Raw genomic sequence first — 20,490 nt, forward strand, 5'->3', positions numbered from 1 at the left:
TTGGCAGCTCAGGCTGCAACACCTTGGAGATAAACCCTCTACCTTCTCCAGGGAAATAACCAAAGCCGAACAGCTGGCCAAGGTTAAAATTGTTCTGGTTGGAACCTCTGACGGGACCTCAAATCCAGAAGACCACCTGCTAGCATACACCCGCCTCATGGATTTATAGGGGTTGGATGATGCCGCATGGTGTCGTTGTTTTCCAGCCACCCTAAAGGGCATAGCCCAACAGTAATTTGGCAATTTGCCAGCTGGTTGTATTAATAGCTTCAAGACGCTTGCGTTCTTGTTCGCTTCAAACTTCTCTATGAACATCCCTGCAAAAAAGACAAGCCTTGATTTGGGAAATGTACAACAGGGAGATAGAGAAGGCCTGCATTGCTATGTCAGGTGGTTCAATTTGGTACGAATCCAGATTCATGGGCTGTTTGATGAGGTCTCCTTCACAGACTTCTTTAAGGGCATGAAGGACAGGTCTACTTTTAAGTATGAACTCGTCCGCAAACAAATTTTCACTCTCCAAGGAGCCTTACGAGAGACGGAATCCTATATACAAGTGTAGACACCCATTTGTGTCTCCCCAAAACCAAACCCAGTGATGAGTACCTTTCACGTCAAATCATAATCGAATGAAACGAAAGTGTGGAAAGGTCTATTGTTGCGGAAAGTTTCTTTTCTTTTCTTTTCTCTTCTCTCTGTTTTTGAAAACTTTATTTTAAGAAAACAGCCAATCCATTTTGGTTGGTCTATGATATGGGTCAAATAGTGGTGTAGATGGATGGGGTTTGCAAAGACCTTTCCAACGATATATTATAAGCCTAATTCCGATGAATATTGAGGAAGTTATGGCAAATTTACTAAACTGGGCCCGGTTTGAGCTTTAAGTACGACCCAATGATCTAGGGGAGGGCCTAATATGATTTATCATTCCTAATGTAATTAGGAATGGTTTTGGTCTTCTAGAACATTCTAGAAGGTTTTTATCATTCTTAATTCAATTAGGATTCTTCAGAGTTTTAATTAGATCAAATAGCATTTTCGACTGAAATTATATTATTTTATCTTCCAGTACGGAAAATTTATAAGAATTTTGAAAACGCGTTGAAATCCAAATTGGCGTCCAACCCCAGGCCTTGGCGCCTGGAATCAGGATTGGCACCAGACGCCAGCCATTGGCGCCTGGCGCTAGCCACTGGTCCTGGCGCCAATGAGCCAGGGATGACGCCAAGTTGGTTTTCGATCTTCAGGCTCTGTTTTGATAAATTATCTTTTTTTGGCTGATTTTCCTTATAAATATCGTATCAAAAACTCCGGTTTCATTCATCAACAATCACTTTATGAATTACCAATAATCAACGCTCTTCATTCACAAAATTATTCATCAACTCTCTTTATTCATCAACTGTCTTCATTCATCTACATCATTCATTCATCAATTTTCAATAACATTAATCTTTTCGCATTCTTTTCTAAACTAGCCTTTTCTCAAATAAATAATTCCGCATTCGCAAGATCTAGAAACACCTAGCCATATTCGAAGTTGCCTTCGTCCTAGACGTTAAAGGTTTTAATTTCTGAGGGTTTGGTCCCAAATCTCTATTTCAATTATTTAATTTAATTGTATTATTATTTTCCTTGAATTTACTAACGTGTGTATTTTGTAATTAGAAAGAGATACGAGGCATCCAAGTAAGTACTTTAAAGATTTATTGATATTATGATGTATAAATCATGCTTAGATTGTTATAATGATATTCCTAGTATCATGTCTAGGGTATCTTTAATATTAAGTATGATTAAAAGTATGATGCTTCCTATATTCTTCCTAATATTTATGATTATTATGATTATGATTTATTATTATTATTTATTATGTTGCTTGTTATATATTATTTATATTGTTATTGCTTGATCACCTTTTATTCCATGTTTAAAGGGAATTTTGTATTTCCAAACACGCTTAATAAGATATTTAATAATCTTGTTAGGGTTAATTGTGATTATAAATTCAAGTGATCGCCAATAATAGTTTATTTGTGCATTAAATTCAACCAACATATATTAAACAGGTTTAGGGTTAATCCTATTGATTGTATGTTAATCAGAAAGCGCACATGAATACGATCAGATTAAAGTAGAGGCCTATTATTAGGGCAGGTTCAATCTCTTTTAGGTTGGATTTGTACCATCATCCCCGGACCCTTATTTGGTTCATGACCTTATGGAGTTGACGATCTCTTGGATCGTTAAGGGGTGTAACCTTCATCCTATGAACGGTTTACAAGTTCCTTAAAAACTTGTTGGCGACTCTTTTGCTCTATCTTCTTCCCTTTTGGACGCCACCGTACTTTAGTGTATGATCACAGTGGGGTTCAAGCTAGTGGGATTTAAGGCTTGAAATTATTCCCTACAGTTTTTGGCGACTCCACTGGGGAGGATTTCTATTTTAATTCCTGAATTTGTTTCGGCAATGATTTAGAATGAGTGGATGAGACTCGAAAAGTTCTAAGTATTTCATGTACGTAATTTTGATTAACATTATTGTCATATGCATAAAAAAGTTCTCATTGGAAAGGCCATCCGTAATGAGTCAAAAACATAGGATTTTACACGTAGGAAATTTGAGAAATGTTTTTCACAACTAGGATTGAAAAAACACCGCGCGAAACTTGATGATTTTATTGAGCACAGAAAGCTGTTGACGCATGTGGGAAGTAGCGTCAGGGGCCAGAGCTTGGCGCCACTCTTTATTCCGTAGCGCCAGACGCTAGTATTGGCGCCAGGCGCTACAGTTAAAAGTTGGCGCCAGTATCTATTTGCTGGCGCCAATTTCCCCCAATACCGAGCCAAAAATATGCGTTCTAATTTCGACCGGTTTTTCGTATTGTTTGCTCGATCCTACTTCCTGATTGAATTTTTTCTCACTTTTCTGAAACCCATATGTGTTCTACATATGGACATAACCCTCTGGGAATTCATGCTCTATCTACCCGATTGAGCGCTCTTGGCAACAAAAGGTACATATGAGAGGTTAAATTCACCAAACCATGGAAGTGAGTTTTTCTAAAAAAACTCGCGGTGTTTTATCCACACGCGTTAACCCTTCACGGTTAGGCTTCTACGCGGTGCATCTGGACAATTAACCATGGACCCTATTTGACTAAACCATATCCCGAACTTTAGAGAACTAGAGCCATGGTTAGGTTGCAAACTCATTGCATCATATTGTGCTTACTTGCCTAATTGTGCATTATTTGTTGTGCATATATATCCTATGCTCCTCCTAACCGTTTGTTGAGATTAAAATTAATGACTTAAAGAACTTTGCCTAATTAATTAATTAATTAATTAATTCGAGTCAATAAAGTTTTTTCTTCTTTTAATTGGAATTGACCTAGTACGACTTTAGGCATACCCCAGTTGACTAATAATATCGAAAACAGTCCCAGACCGAGGCTCTAATATTGGTGCCAAAATCTGGGCTGTAGCACCACCGTATGCTGTGTAGCGCCAGACATTTACTAAAAAGTCTGGCACCAACCACCATATTGTGACGCCAGTCCTGTCGCTTGGCCGACAGTTCGGATTATTTGTCGAGTCATCACCTAATGTCTAATTAATCAGTTTCCTGTTTAATTCGGTTAATTTTGCTGGCAATAATGCTTAATTGAATCAATATTCGAGTTTAGGCACTAAGTCCCATGGTCTTACACAAGATTCCAAGCATGTCACTTACACTCAATACACACACCAAAACACAGGTCTTGACCATGATTAAGGGAGTCTTGTGTGTGCGCGTTATTTTTTCGTCATTTTTTTAGGGGGGTAAGTCGGATATTAATCCTCCAATAAATAATAATACTTAAGTTCCCTAAACACATGTACATTATTTCTCCCTAAATATATGCATACCTTTTTTTAAAATAAAAGCCATAAAGTCTAATTGATTCGAGCCAAGTAATTAAAACGCAAACTGGCTTAATTTACAGCGCGTGGTCAAGAAAGGAAGGACGATTAATCAAAGATAACCTCTTCGTACAAGTCCAACTTTTCGACAAACCTATAGCTCGCAAGAGGAAAACAAGAGTCATAATGGCAACTCAGGAAGAAGTTAACGATCTCAAGAACCAATTGGCTACTGTAACTGAGACACTGAAACTTCTCGCACTTAAGATCGAGGATCCCGCGAAGCAACAACAAATGGACCTCATGCAAGAAAGCCTAAGCAAGTTGTCCAGCGACTACAAGTTTCAAGAACTCACATCCTAAGGGGTCTTGGTGGATAAGGATCTTCTTCCGCAGAAGTTCAGTGCCAACGACATCCCAAAGTTTAGAGCAATCGACAAACCCCTACTTCCATATAAGGGCATTTGAAACGATAATGAGTATCAAGGGTATTGATAAGAAAGTTTTGCCTTCTCTGTTCTCGCTATCTCTCGAGACCGTTTTCCAACAATGGCTCTTTTCTCTTGAAAAAGAAGGAGAATGAAGGCTTCACATATTTCTTTAACAAGTGGAGAGAAACCTCAGCTAAAATTATTGAGGTACCAAGAGAAAAAGAGTCCGTGAGATTGTTCATTAAAAATCTCCAAGAAAAAAATTCAAAACATCTTAAATATCAAAATAACCTTCATACCTTTAAGGCTGTTTATGATATTGGGATTAATATTGAAGATGACTTAGCTAAATCTAAAGCTGCCAACAATAACTCCAACAGTGGCTGGAAAGGAAAGAAGAACGACAATCCTTCTTCTTCCAAAACCGCCCACTCAAATAATGTGAGCGCCTTTAATATGGGAGAAGTCCTCGCCATCAACAACCAAGGACAAAAGAAACCGTTTAGGAGAAACTTCACTCCTATTGGCATGAGTTATGACACCGCGTTTGATCGGCTAAATGAAAAAGGTCTTATAACTCCCATTGGACCATTTGGAGATCCACCAGTCGAGAAGAGGTCGCCTAATTGGAACCTCAATGCGCATTGCAAATATCATCAAGGTAGGGGCCATTCTACTGAAAGCTATTGGAAGCTTAAGGAAGCTATCCAAGACCTAATTGACAGTAACAAGCTGTCGTTGCCTCCTACCAGTAAGAAACCGAGTATTGACAATGCACCTCTAGCTCACACATTGGCTATCTCCAATGAAGAAAGCGAAGTTGACCCCTCACCTCTCATTAAACCTGTCAAAGCAACCCACGTCGAAGAGGAAGAAGAAGAGACCTTTTCTGATGTCGAAGATAATCTTCCAGAACTAGCAAATAAGGTAGAGATACGAATACTCACACTGTATCTGAGGGAGACATCGCAACTGTTACATGAAACTCTCAAAATTTTGAATGAACTTCACAAGGAATATGATGAAGAACCTAAGAGAGAATTCACACCAGTAAAAACGACTAATGAGGCAAAATACTTTCCCTTACAAGTCACCGAAAGACCCAAGAAGAGCAAAAAAGTTTATACTCCAATTGGGATCCCATATGCACAAATGTTTAAAATGCTCTCCAAGAATGGCAAGGTCAAACCTCTTGAACCGAGACCATTTGAATCATTATAAAGAACAGATAGATATTACTGTTAATACCATCAGTCAGGAGGACACACCCTAGAAAACTGCTTCAAGTTCAAGGATTTGGTGTAGAAAATGATTGATAGAAAGGAATTAGTCCAAGTTCAACAAGAAGAGGACACAAATGTTAATGGAGTATGGGACAGTGATGAATAAGATGTTTATCTAAAAGACATATTAGAACCTTCACCTTCCATATCATACGCCACAGACGACATTTGGGCTGAAGAAGATTCATCAATAGACGTCCTCACAAGATCCGGGAGAATACAACCTCCCGTTTCAACACAACCTATGCCTACTGTACAACAAGTTCCCATACCTATCATCGAAGACAATGACATCGTTTAGCAATTCAAGAAGACAAAAGTTGAGATGAACGTATGGAAGCTTCTAGCAACATCTCGAGAACATAGGTTCGCTGTGATGAATGCCTTGGACAAAATCGGGATAGATTCTGACACCACTCCTGAGAGACTAGCTAACTTCCTCACGAGTGATCTCCCTAGTCCAATTAATTTAATCACCTTTTCTGATAAAGATTTGCCCTCGGAAGGTGACAAACACTACAAGGCGTTAAACCTCACGGTAGTCTGCAAAAGGATGAATGTTCCCATGGCTCTTGTAGACAATGGATCGGCTATTAATGTCTGTCGACTCAGGATTGCGAGGATGCTCGGCATAAAGGATGAGGATTTAACTCCGTCCACACAAGGAATAAGAGCTTACGATAATACTCGGCGTCAAGCTCTTGGCAAAATAACCCTAAATGTGACGGCAGGAGCAATAGAACATGCTACTACTTTTCAAGTGGTAGACATCAAAGCCTCATTCAATCTGTTGTTAGGACGCCCTTGGCTCCATGACCTAAAGGCTCGGAAAGATCTCAAGCGAGCCCAGGACAAATTGAAAGCACGTAGGAACACTCGTATTCAAAAGAAAGCAATTCCAATGGATCAGTACCCCCTTACGCTTAATGGTCAGTTTATAAAAGAAGGAGAGGACTATCCATGACATGAATTTCCCGAACCATTTGTTGTAAATGGCATACGACAACCAGGATTCGAGATTTTCTTGGATTCCTATTTCACTGACGAAATCCCAACTCCCGTCCATAAGGAGAAAGCACCCCCATGCTTTGACTTTAACGTCATGGGATTACTCTTTGGGCGAGAAAAGAATGAGCCAGATTATGAGGAAGATAACTCCTCACTCATTCAAATGGTCCTACAAAGCGAAAACTTCGACCCCTCAAAGCTAATTACTCCAGCTGAAGGATCACTGCAAGGGTGGCGCAAGACTATCAAGGTGACCACTCCGAGTAGGAGGAAGATATCAATCACGACAGGACAAGGGCCGATGTTTGAAGAATCGTCAGAGTCAGAGTCTGAGTCTGAGTCGGAGTCTTTCCCTTTAGAATCTTCTAAGTCTTTAGCTATAATGTCTTCCCTTCTTATTTCTTCTCCTAGGATAGTTAGTGATCCAGTCCCTGAGGAAATATCGCTCTTTGATGTAATGATCTCAGAGTATAATAATATCGCTCATTCTCCTTACTTCTCGTGTTCTTCCCTAACCCAAGATGACGAACATTGCTTAGCTAACGATGAAAAAGATAAAGAAATTATTAAAGCAATGGAAACACTTGAAAAGAAAACACCAGTAATTGAAGAGACTGAAACAGTTGACATCTCAAATGATTCAACTCATAAAAGAGAAGTTAAAATCGGACTAACATTGAAAATAAGAAAGAACCGATTTAATTAACTTGCTTAAAGAATTTATCGATGTATTTGCTTGGTCATACGAAGATATGCCAGGCATTAACAGAGAAATAGCTCAACACACTATACCATTAATTCCAGGAATGAAACCTGTAAAACAAAAGTTACGTCGAATGAAACCCGACATAGCACTTAAAATAAAAGAAGAAGTTCAAAAACAAATAACTGCAGGTTTCATCAAGGTATCCAAATATCCTAAATGGGTCGCCAACGTCGTCCCAGTTCCAAAGAAAGACGGAAGGGTAAGGATGTGTGTCGACTATCGAGATCTAAATAAGGCAAGTCCAAAGGACGACTTCCCTTTGCCACACATCGATATTCTGGTAGACAACACAGCAAATCACGCGCTTCTCTCATTCATGGACGGATACGCAGGGTACAATCAGATTCTCATGGCGGAAGAAGACATGGAGAAGACAACTTTCATCACACCACGGGGCACTTACTGTTACACGGTGATGCCATTTGGGTTGAAAAACGCAGGTGCTACTTACCAACGTTCAGCAACTGCCTTGCTTCATGACATGATGCACAAAGAAGTTGAAGTATATGTCGACGACATGATTGTGAAATCAAAGGACCGTCTAGGCCATCAAGTAGCCTTAAGGAAATTTTTCGAAAGGCTAAGAAAATACAATATGAGGTTGAATCCATCAAAATATGCTTTTGGAGTCACCTCAGGCAAGCTCTTGGGGTACGTCATAAGCTCTAGAGGAATAGAGATAGATTCAACCAAGATTTAAGCAATCATGTCAATGCCACCGCCCAAGACTGAGAAACAGATTCGAGGATTCATTGGCTAGTTGCAATACATAAGTAGGTTCATATCAAAACTAACAACGATATGCGAACCAATCTTCAAAAAGCTCAAGAAGAATGTACCAGTAATATGGGATGACGAATGTCAAGAAGCCTTTGATCGGATCAAAGCCTATCTCGCAAATCCCCCCGTATTAGCGCCAACACTTCCCGGAATACCTCTTAGGTTATATTTGACGGTTACCAAAGAGACAATGGGAGCCATGCTAGCACAAGAGGTAGAAAACAAAGAGAATGCAATCTATTACTTAAGTAAGAAGATGCTCGAATACAAAACACGCTATACACCACTCGAAAAATTGTGCCTCGCTTTGGTGTGGGCCACAACTAAGTTGAGACATTACATGTTGGTGCATACCGTTTTCGTGGTATCTCGATTAGATCCACTCAAATACTTGTTCGAGAAATCAACGCTCAATGGACGTATTTCAAGATGGATAGTCAACTTAGCTCAGTTCGATGTGCGGTTTATGCCACTTTCTGGCAGACTTTCCAATAGAAGACTCGACACCGATACAGGACAACGAATTTCCAGATGAAGATTTGATGGTCACCGAAGATGATACTTGGACCTTGTATTTTGACGGAGCCTCAAACCAAAAGGGATGTGGTGTGGGAGTGCTACTAGTATCACCTAAGGAAGAACACGTCCCAATCTCAATAAAGCTTGATTTCGACGTTACCAACAATGCTGCTGAATATGAAGCATGTGTGGTAGGCCTTGAAACAGCTTTGGCATTGGGAGTAAAGAAGTTAAGGATATTCGGAGATTCCTCTCTAATCATCAATCAAATATCTAAAAGGTGGAAAGTAAGGAGCGAAAGCCTAGCCCCTTACCAAACTTATCTAGAAACTCTTACCGATCAGTTAGAGAAGGTAGAATACACATATCTACCTAGAGAAGAAAACCAATTTGCTGATGCCTTGGCGAGATTAGCCTCAATGGTTAGGATTCCCACGGATATCGAGCAAATGCCTCTAACTATCGAAAAAAGGCACAAACCGGCATATATACAGGCTATAGAAGATGACAACCCAGTCCAAGACGAAGATGAAGAACAAGAAGAAGAACCATGGTACACAGACATTCTCAACTATGTCACCAATGGAGAATACCCTCCTCATGCTGACAAAAGAGCAAAACGAGCCTTGAGACTTTTGGCTTCTCAATATGTACTCATAGACAACGAGCTACATAAAAGGGTACCTAAAGGTCGAGCTCTCCTATGTGTAGGGAAGGTGGATGCACAAAGAATAATGAGAATGGTGCACGAAGGAATCTGTGGAACTCGTATAAATGGAAAAATGTTAGTCCAAAAAATAATGCGAGAAGGGTATTATTGGACTACCATGAATAGGGACTGCCATCAATACGTGAAAAGATGTCCTATGTGTCAAATTAACGCCAATTTACAGCACGTTCCTCCATCTTTGCTCTACACCCACACATCACCATGGCCATTCTCTACATGGGGAATTGACATATTTGGCAAGATCGCTCCTACAGGGACAGGAGGCCATGAATTTATTCTAGTAGCAATTGATTACTTTACGAAGTGGGTTGAAGCACAATCATATGCTAAACTCACCACAAAACATGTAGCACTCTTTATCGAGAGAAATATCATTTGTCGATATGGAGTCCCACATGAAATGATAAGTGACAATGGAACTCACTTTCAAGCCGAATGTGAAGAATTGCTACATAAATATGGTATCCAACATCATCATTCGTCCCCTTATAGACCTCAAGCAAACGGAGCAGTCGAGGCAGCTAATAAGAATTTAAAGACTATCATCGAGAAAATGACAGAAAATTATAAGGATTGGCCTGACAAACTTCACTTTGCATTGTGGGGTTATCGCACGTCAATCCGTACGTCAACAAGAAATACACCATTTTCTTTGGTATATGGAATGGATGTCGTACAACCAATCGAACTAGAAATACCATTTCTACGTATTGCGCTAGAGAGTAAACTCGATGAAATTGAATGGATAGGGCACGATATGAAGAATTGATCCTACTCGACGAAAAACGACTAGAAGCTCTACATCACACTCAGTGCTATCAAACTCGTATGGCTAGACATTTTAATAAGAAGGTCAAGACAAGAAATATCAAAGTAGGAGATTTGGTATTAAAAGCGCTAAGAAAAAATGTTTTAGATCCAAGGGGAAAGTTTAGACCTAATTGGTCTGGCCCCTACATTGTCAAAACAATCCTGTCAGGTGGTGCAGCAAAATTAACTGACATGGATGGCAATGAATTCTCAAACATGACCAATCTTGACCAACTTAAAAAATACTACCCATAATTACTTGAGTAGGACACTCAAGAGAGCTACGTTCGGCCTGATTCCTTAGGAAAGGATACGTAGGCAACCCATTAAGGGTGCAGCCACTTTATTTTTCGACATCTCCGCGTTCCAGAATCAACAAAAAGTCAACAAAGTCGGAAAAGCAACTGGCGTCACAGAACAGAGTCTAGCGCCAGCCAAAAGCCATTAGCGCCAGACGGTGGAATTGGCGCCTGGCGCCAAACCTCAATAGCTGGCGCCAATCTGCAATTACTGACGCCAATTCAGTCATAAAATCTGGGCGAATTTCGGTGTTTTTCGGAAAATTTTCGACTTCCTTACTCGAAAGGTTTCCGACAATTAATTTTTTTTTTGGTTTTTCATTGCTTTAATAAAATAAATTTAAAGTAACAATTTAATTGAAAGCTGAAATTTCATTAATGAAATAAAATTGCATTGTTAATGGAATTTAAATAAGGCTGAAATAAATTAACTTTAAATAAAAATTAAGAATCTAATAAATCTAAAGCTAAGCAATGTTCTAGTCTTTCTTCCACCCATGGCGCCCAATTTTAGGGATGCGTTTCTTTCTCCTCACAAAGCAAGTGGGCGTATAATTTTCAATGTCGTCCGGAGGGCTAATTAATCCTAGCCTCTCCATTAACCACATCTGTAAAAAATAATTCCAATGCAAATAAATTAATATTACAATACAAAAATATATTTTTTGATTTCTGTAATTAAAAATATTATTTTTCTACTTGTAATAAAATTGGAGAACCGCGAACAAGTGCTTTTGGGTCCCTTTTCAATTCATCTAGACTAATCATAGGCTCTCCAACTATCAATGGCATTGGATTTCTCCCTGATTCAATTTGTTCTAGCACAGTGGTTATAATTGATTGACCCTCGTTAATTTTACCACTAATAAGACAATATTGATTAAGCATGCAGAATAAGAAAGCCCTTCTTCTATATATGTGAAAAGATTCAGAAAGCGGTTTATCAAAATAATAGCGTGCGAATTCTTTTAAGTTCACTACGTTTCCATATACTATCTTTGATAAATCCCTTTCCTTCAAGTTAAAAAAGCGCTCAAAATCCTTATAGTAATATGTATCTACTCTAGGGATTACTACCAGGTCTATTGCAGGGAAGCCTAAAATAGCACCAAATTCCTCTGGCAAAGGGCTAATTTCATCATACCCTATTCTAAAACAATGTGTATCAATGTTCCAAAATTATAAAACGGTATGTATGAAGTCTATGTCTAGATCTACCCCTTTAATGCCATATATTCCCCCCAAGTGAAATAAATCCAATTCTTTTCTTTCTCTAGCATTAAGAGATCAACACCATTCATGAGAATATTGGGTGAAGGTTTTGGTTGCTAAAGACATGATGATTATTATTTTTTCTAAAGATATTTATGCACAAATTGAGAGGAATTTCAATTTGACTGGAATACAAAGTAAGTGTCAATTGGCGTCACACACCGAGAATTGGCGTCACCCATCAGCTCTTGGTGCCATACACTAGAAATAGCGCTTGGCGCCACGCGCCACAGGCTGGCGCCAGCTGTTGCCAAGTCAGCAGGACAGCCGCGCGTGCTCAGTTTGCGTTTTGATATTAAATTGGAGTCGGTTAATGACTTTATGGCCCCGTTTTTTATTTTTCTAAATATTTTTCTATTTATTAATTAAATATAACAGTTATTTTTTATTTTTATTTCTTTTTTTGAATTAATATTCAAAAATCAGCCTTTTTCTCCGTTTTTATTTTTCCTTTTTATTTTTCCTTTGGGGGAGAGAGTCGGATAACACCCTCCATCAATAATAAAAATGACGGAATTTTTGCGCAAAATTGTTATCACATTTGCACACACTAACATACACTAACATAATAATAGATAAATTTACAATAACATAAAGAACAAACTGTCTAAATAATGAGTCAAAGGCAAAGTTCAATAAAAAGTCAAAATAAAATGCATATACAGAAATGAACTACGGCGCCGGAGGACGTAGGCCCATCATGCCATAAAACTGCGCCGTCCGAGGAGTCACCTCTCCACCAGCTCCGGCCTCAGCACCAGTTCCAGTCCCCGTAGGAGGAGGGAAACTCAAAACAGGACTGCTCCAGCCAAAGCCAACTTGAGGCTGAGACCGCGGAGGCTGCTGCGATGACGATCCAACCTCGTGCATCCCACCACCTCTGAAAGCCGAGGTAGCCTCTCCTACCAGTGCAGCAGGAGCACCCTCAGAAGAAGACCCTGAGCCCTCAGCAACGTCGGCTCGAGAAGCCTCGGAACGACCACCTCTACCTCCTGACGAAGTACGACGACGTCTCGAGCTAGACCTCGCCGGTTCTCTTCGCCCCTCAGGCCTCGTACGGGTGTGAGAAGCAATTGGCTAACCCTGCAAAAAGAATTAAATCAGAAACAAGGTAAAAAAAAAGAAGCGTAGTGAAGAAATAATAAGTAAAGAAAAGTTACCTCTCGGTCAGCGTTGTCTCGACGACTGGTAGCCGCGTTCCTCATCCGGACGAGTTGGCTCCGGAAGGCATCTATGCATCGTGCCATAGCCGAAACCACCTCGCGTGAGAACTGTCAAGGAAAGTTAAGTCAGTAAAACGCATGATAACTGAATACAAGATTCTGAATTAGAACTAGGCTTACCCTAGTCTAGTGACAAGGAATCGACCGCTCCACGAAGCGCTCGCCCTCAGGAGCCGGAGAAATCATCTCCTCGATCGGCCCGTACATCTCCTGGTAGTGGATGGACATACGGGGTGGCACAAACTCAGTGGGACCATCCTGATGAAACAGAAAGAAATCATTAAGGTATTACTTAGGGGCTACTCAGCGAAAAACAAAAAGTTAAGAATCTTACCCTCACATCCTCGGCCGGCACAGGGGCTGGAGCCAATAAAGGAAGTAACTCCTCAGCATAACTCCGCCCAAGGATCACATGGGACCGCCAGAGGGAACTAGACTCCTCAGCCGTGCTCGACAACTCTCTCTCGTCGAACATGTGACGTGGTGGAGAAGCAGGAAAGACAAAAGCATCGGAAGAGTGTTGTCTGGCGACTCTCTCTCCTAAGTATACAACCGCTCGATAGGTCCCCAAAAAGTAGCGACGCTCAGCAGAGTACTGTGCGGCTAATCCAGGGACTGTCCAACCACCCCATGGTCGGTATACTACCTCAGGTCCCTATAAGAATACCAATCAGGTAAGAACATGTCTAAAACGTCACAGATTGCAAGATAAACACTAAAAGTCGTACCGAGATGATCCGACACCGGACACGTGCAGTAGACAGGTCCGCATGGTGGCCGCCCCAAGAGGCGCTCACCGGATACCCCCTCGGCGATGGTCTCGCCGACGCAATGGATGGAAAGTACTCATAGAACCAGATCTACAAAAAAAATCTAAAGCATGAGTAAATGCTAACTAACATATAGGGCTAAACTTTATAGGGAATAATGTTTACCTCTACGACTTTCCAGAAAGCGGACAAAGCAACGTTCGTCCTAAAGGACCGATGGCGACACGAGTCCCTCAGTGCGCGAACGAAGTCAGTATAGGCCAAGCTGGCCCAGTCATAAGTCCCGATCCGCCGGAGATCGCGACCAGCAGGGAGGTAGTAAAGCAACGCCCTACTACCCCTGTCAGGAGAGAATTTCCCTGACAACAACATCAGCACAAAGATGCGCAACCGCTACTCTCAGGTGGTCGCATCATCGTCAAGAGCCGCTGCCAGCGTTGAGCGATAAATCCCCCTAGCACTAAACTGAGTCATCTCGACCTCAGCTCGGGCCCGAATAACAATCGGCCCCAACAGTTCCTCGACCTCTGGAGAAAAGACGTCGATACCGCCGACAAATGGCAGCGGCACAGAAGAGAACTCCAGTCCTGTGATGAGACTGAAGTCTGTAGGAGTGACCATCATCTCACCCCATGGAAAATGAAAAGTGTTGGTGGTGTCCCAAAAGAACTCCACCAAAGCGCGTACTACGTGGTGACCCCCGCTTGAGGCGACCATAGCCTTGGAGGTCTCAAACAGGGCAACCAATCTGCAAGACTCCCATAGGAGTCTCGTCTCTCGATCTCTGGCGATATGCATCCTATACAAATCGCCTAGACCATCACAGCCAGAGCCATGATGTCGTGTCCTCCCAGGCTCAGTTCCCCGTCTCACCCTCTCAGAAATGTGGTGGACAGGGGCAAAGAACAAGGTCTGCTCATCCCACTCTGGGAACTGACCAAGCGAAGTGGACGATGTAGTGTCGTCCTCCACGGGCTCATGCTCCCGTCTAGTGTTTCGGGACCGTGAACCTGAGCCTCGTTGTCTTGCCATGCTACATTGTGCAAAATCATCATAAATTAAGGTTCTATAGTATCTAAAGGTTCGCCTAGCCGCATGATACTATGTTCGCAAAAACAGAGTACGTAGTACTAAAATAGAGCACAAATTCAAATTGAGCATGACAGCGTTTTTTCAAGCAATCAAACAATTTATTGCAACACTATAGTGATTATTGTGAGAAATTGAACAAGAATTGCTAGCAAAAACATCAAGAACGGGCCACATTGTTTTTCACGACCTTAAGAGGTCCAACAATGGCAGATTTCTCATTTCTTCACCAAATTGAGTAAAACAAGTCTCAAATTACTCCCAAGGCAATGTAAAAACATAAACAAGCAATTTCATGGCATAAAACTTGATAAACAAAGCAAATTGAGCATCATAAGTTTCGAATTTTCATGAAATTCGTGAATGAACATGCCAAAAATTCATAAAAACCGGTGTGAGTTGGAGGAAAACTTACATAGATCGGGAATATGGATGAGAAGAGCTTTGATTTGGAACAAATTTGAGTGAATTCGGTTGAGAAACGAATGAGCAACGATCAATTGAAGTTTCGATTTCTTTCGAGCAGCGTTAGCAACAAACCAGAGCACGAAATGAACTGAAAACGGGAATTTAAAGTGATTCCCGTGCTGGCGCCAGTCCCTAGGCATTGGCGTCACATTTTGAGCTTGGCGCCAGATGCCAATATCAGCGCATGGCGCTAATGCCATAAGACTAGCGCTGATTGATTTTCAGCGACGCCAAAGTAGTCAGCCACCTTTTGTGGTTGTGCTAGCCTACTGCAATATATTTTGGGTTCCTTGGTACGCCAGTTAGCCCCTTTAAGCAATTTAACATGATTAAGTAATCGGCTTGATTATGTAAAGTGATCGACCTGATGAAAAGATCGTCTCACTTAGCTTAAAGCGCCTAAGCATTGGCTCATTAGCAAAAAGCACCGACATACATGTTCATTAGCAAAAAGCACCAACATACAGGTTCAAGAGCAAAGAGCGCCGACGTACAGGCATAGAAAAAGCAAAGTTTAGGCAAAGTTTTAAGGATCGACAGGCGTGGATCTTCGGTATTTTCCTTTGGGAAATTATCGCATCAAATGAGGATGACTTCAAGAGAAGATGTCTTCGACATCATTCCCTAGCTTGCGGAAAGTTGTCACAAAAAACTGAAGGTAATTTCAGGGCGAAATTGTCTTCGATCATAATTCTTGAGGCATGGAAGATGATTGTAATGCGGATGAGAATTATTTCAAGAGAAATAATTTTTGATGATATTCCCTTGGACGTGGAATATTATCACAGCGGAGAGGATAGTTTCAGGCGAAGCAATCTTCTAATTTGGAAGCAGTTACAAGGCGTAGCGGTTTTCAGGCGGGATGACATTCTCTAGCTTGCAGGAGGTCGTCAAAACAACAGCAGCGGCAACAATCGGTTACTTTAAGAGACGTGTGCTCGACCGTGCAATATTCGCGTTTCTTAACTCTTTTATCTGTTTAACTAATGCTAGTTTTGCAGGTATCGGCGTTATAAGATTGATTTAGGATCGCAGAACGTTCTGAATCATTCTCCGTCCCTATCAATACTTTGACTTTCGTTTTCGAAACTTGCGTTTCTCCAAACTCAGTCAAAGTGGGGGCTTCTGTAGACACCCATTTGTGTCTCCCCAAAACCAAACCCAGTGATGAGTACGTTTCACGTCAAATCATAATAAAATGAAACGAAAGTGTGGAAAGGTCTAGTGTTGCGGAAAGTTTCTTTTCTTTTCTTTTCTCTTCTCTCTTTTTTTAAAAACTTTCTTTTAAGAAAACAGAATCCAGTTTGGTAGGTCCATGATATGGGTCCAATAGTGGGGTAGTTGGATGGGGTTTGCAAAGACCTTTCCAACGATATATTATAAGCCCAATTCCGATGAATATTGAGGAAGTTATGGCCAATTTACTAAACTGGGCCCGGTTTGAGCTTCAAGTACGGCCCAATGATCTAGGGGAGGGCCTAATATGATTTATCATTCCTATTGTAATTAGGAATGGTTTTGGTCTTCTAGAACATTCTAGAAGGTTTTTATCATTCTTAATTCAATTAGGATTCTTCAGAGTTTTAATTAGATCAAATAGCATTTTCGACTGAAATTATATTATTTTATCTTCCAGTACGGGAAATTTATCAGAATTTTGAAAACGCGTTGAAATCCAAATTGGCGTCCAACCCCAGGCCTTGGCGCCTGGAATCAGGATTGGCGCCAGACGCCAGCCATTGGCGCCTGGCGCTAGCCACTGGTCCTGGCGCCAATGAGCCAGGGCTGGCGCCAAGTTGGTTTTCGATCTTCAGGCTCTGTTTTGATAAATTATCTTATTTTGGCTGATTTTCTCTATAAATATCGTATCAAAAACTCCAGTTTCATTCATCAACAATCACTTTATGAATTACCAATAATCAACTCTCTTCATTCACAAAATTATTCATCAACTCTCTTTATTCATCAACTCTCTTCATTCATCTACATCATTCATTCATCATTTTTTAATAACATTAATCTTTTAGCATTATTTTCTAAACTAGCCTTTTCTCAAATAAATAATTCCGCATTCGCAAGATCTAGAAACACCTAGCCATATTCGAAGTTGCCTTCGTCCTAGACGTGAAAGGTTTTAATTTCTGAGGGTTTGGTCCCAAATCTCTATTTCAATTATTTAATTTAATTGTTTTATTATTTTCCTTGAATTTACTAACGTGTGTATTTTGTAATTAGAAAGAGGTACGAGGCATCCAAGTAAGTACTTTAAAGATTTATTAATATTATGATATTCCTAGTATCATGTCTAGGGTATCTTTAATATTAAGTATGGTTAAAAGTATGATGCTTCCTATATTCTTCCTAATATTTATGACTATTATGATTATGATTGATTATTATTATTTATTATGTTGCTTGTTATATATTATTTATATTGTTATTGCTTGATCACCTTTTATTCCATGTTTAAAGGGAATTTTGTATTTGCAAACACGCTTAATAAGATATTTAATAATCTTGTTAGGGTTAATTGTGATTATAAATTCAAGTGATCGCCAATAATAGTTTATTTGTGCATTAAATTCAACCAACATATATTAAACAGGTTTAGGGTTAATCCTATTGATTGTATGTTAATCAGAAAGCGCACATGAATACGATCAAATTAAAGTAGAGGCCTATTATTAGGGCAGGTTCAATCTCTTTTAGGTTGGATTTGTACCATCATCCTCGGACCCTTATTTGGTTCATGACCTTATGGAGTTGACGATCTCTTGGATCGTTAAAGGATGTAACCTTCATCCTATGAATGGTTTACAAGTTCCTTAAAAACTTGTTGGCGACTCTTTTTCTCTATCTTCTTCCCTTTTGGACGCCACCGTACTTTAGTGTACGATCACAGTGGGGTTCAAGATAGTGGGATTTAAGGCTTGAAATTATTCCCTACAACAGGCAACCGAACTCTGCTCCTCCAAAAAGCAGTCGCACCCTAAGAAGTCCAACCGACAGAAGGAGGGAAGCCCATCCGGCAAAAGAAAAGAAACCATGGTGAGGAAAGAAGTCAGGCGACAGCCGCCGAAGTGAAAAAGCTGTTAGACGCCAAGTTCATTCGGCCGTGCAATTTCCCTGAGTGGGTAGCTAACGTTGTGTTAGTAAAAAAGCCAAATGGAACTTGGCGCATGTGCGTTGATTACACAGACCTCAACAAGGCATGTCTAAAAGATAGCTATCCACTGCCTAAGATCAACAGTCTGGTCGATTCAACAGCCGGACATGCCCTGATGAGCTTTATGGACGCCTATTCAAGTTTCCATTTGATCCCCCTGTGGAAAAAAGATCAAGAAAAGACGGCATTCGTCACTGATCAGGGGTTGTTTTGTTATATGGTGATGCCGTTTAGTTTGAAGAATGCGCCTGCTACTTTTCAACGAATGATTAATACGGTCTTCATTAATCAAATCGGAAGGAATGTAGAGGCGTACATTGATGACATGATAGTTAAATCCAAACAACAGGTGGATCATCTTGTTGATCTCCGGGAAATATTCACCACACTCAGGCGGCACAAGGTCATGCTAAACTTAAAAAGGTGTGTCTTTGGTGTTGAGTCTTGGAATTTTCTCGGATTTTTGATTGACCAAAGGGGAATAGAGGCCAACCTTGATAAAATACAGGCGGTAATCAACATGCAGTCGCCCCGTACTGTTAAGGAAGTGCAAAAGTTAACAGGTTGCCTGGCGGCCTTTGTGAGATTCCTTAGTCGGTCAGGCGACAAGTATCTCTACTTCTTCAAGGAAATAAAAAAGAAGACCAACTTTGAATGGGGGGATGATGCAGAGGCGGCCTTTCAAAAGCTGAAAACTCATCTGCACTCTTTGCCGAGGCTTGTTAGCCCTTTGCCTAAAGAGAAGCTATTCATGTATTTAGCCATCTCTGATCATGCCCTCAGCGCCGTTCTCTAAGCTGAAAGAGACGACATCCAGCTCCCGGTGTATTTTATTAGCCATGTTCTTCGGAACGCAGAGCTTCGGTACCCCATGGTTGAAAATTTTGGCCTTACCCTTTACATGGCCACCAAGAAGCTAAAACCCTACTTCTTGGCGCATGCGGTAGAGGTCTATACTGACCAACCGATCAAGCGGCCGCTCACAACCTTGGAGTCTTCTGGACAAATGCTTAAATGGGCGATTGAAATGCAAGGATTAGAAATCACTTACGAACCAAGGAAGGTAATAAAGGGGCAAGCATTCGCCGACTTTATTCTTGAAATGACAAGGCCGGTTGCACCGGACAATATTGACCAGGTTTGGAAAGTGTATGTGAACGGGAGCTCCACTGCAAACGGATGTGGTGCAGGGATTTTCTGTCAATCTCCTGAGGGAGATAAGTACGAATATGCACTACGGTTTAAGTTCTAGGTCTCTAATAATGAGGCCGTGTATGAGGCCCTGCTAGCCGGCATTCGATATTGCAAGGCGGCAGGGGCAAAGAAAATTGACACCTGCTCCGATTCTCAACTAGTCGTACTCCAAGTCAATGGAACGTACAAGGCCACTCATCCGTCCATGATAAAATATTTGTAGGTGGTCAAAAGTGAAGTTGAGACACTTGAGGAGTTCCATCTAACTCAGGTGCCCAGATCTTCAAACAATCAGGCGGATGCTCTGTTAAAGCTGGAATCATCCGCTTCCTGTTAAACGCCTCGGTCAGTTTTCTCGGAAGTCATGGAAAAGAGAAGTATATCTAATGAAGACCCCATTGGAATTCTTGACCGAAGCTCAACCTGGTTGGACAACATCCGGGCCTATCTTGCAAACGGCACGCTCCCTGATTCACCCCAGGAGGCGGCTGCTCTGAAGAAGAAAGCGGCAAACTTCGAGCTGAGACAAGGAGAACTCTTCAAGAGTGGTTTCTTGAAACCCCTGTTGAAGTGTGTCACCCCGGAGAAGGGTAAAGAGGTCCTCGAAGATTTGCATGCAGGTTTCTGCGCCTCCCATATAGGCGGCAGGTCCCTAGCTGCCAAGGATAGGCGGCTTTATTTCTGGCCTACTTTGGAGTCGGATGCCATGGAAATGGTACAAAAATGTGACAAGTGCCAAAAGTTTGGCAAGCTCATCCATCATCCGGTCACAGACC

The sequence above is a fragment of the Chenopodium quinoa genome, unplaced genomic scaffold (genome assembly GCF_001683475.1).
Source record: "Chenopodium quinoa cultivar QQ74 unplaced genomic scaffold, ASM168347v1, whole genome shotgun sequence".
Classification (NCBI taxonomy): Eukaryota; Viridiplantae; Streptophyta; class Magnoliopsida; order Caryophyllales; family Amaranthaceae; genus Chenopodium; species Chenopodium quinoa.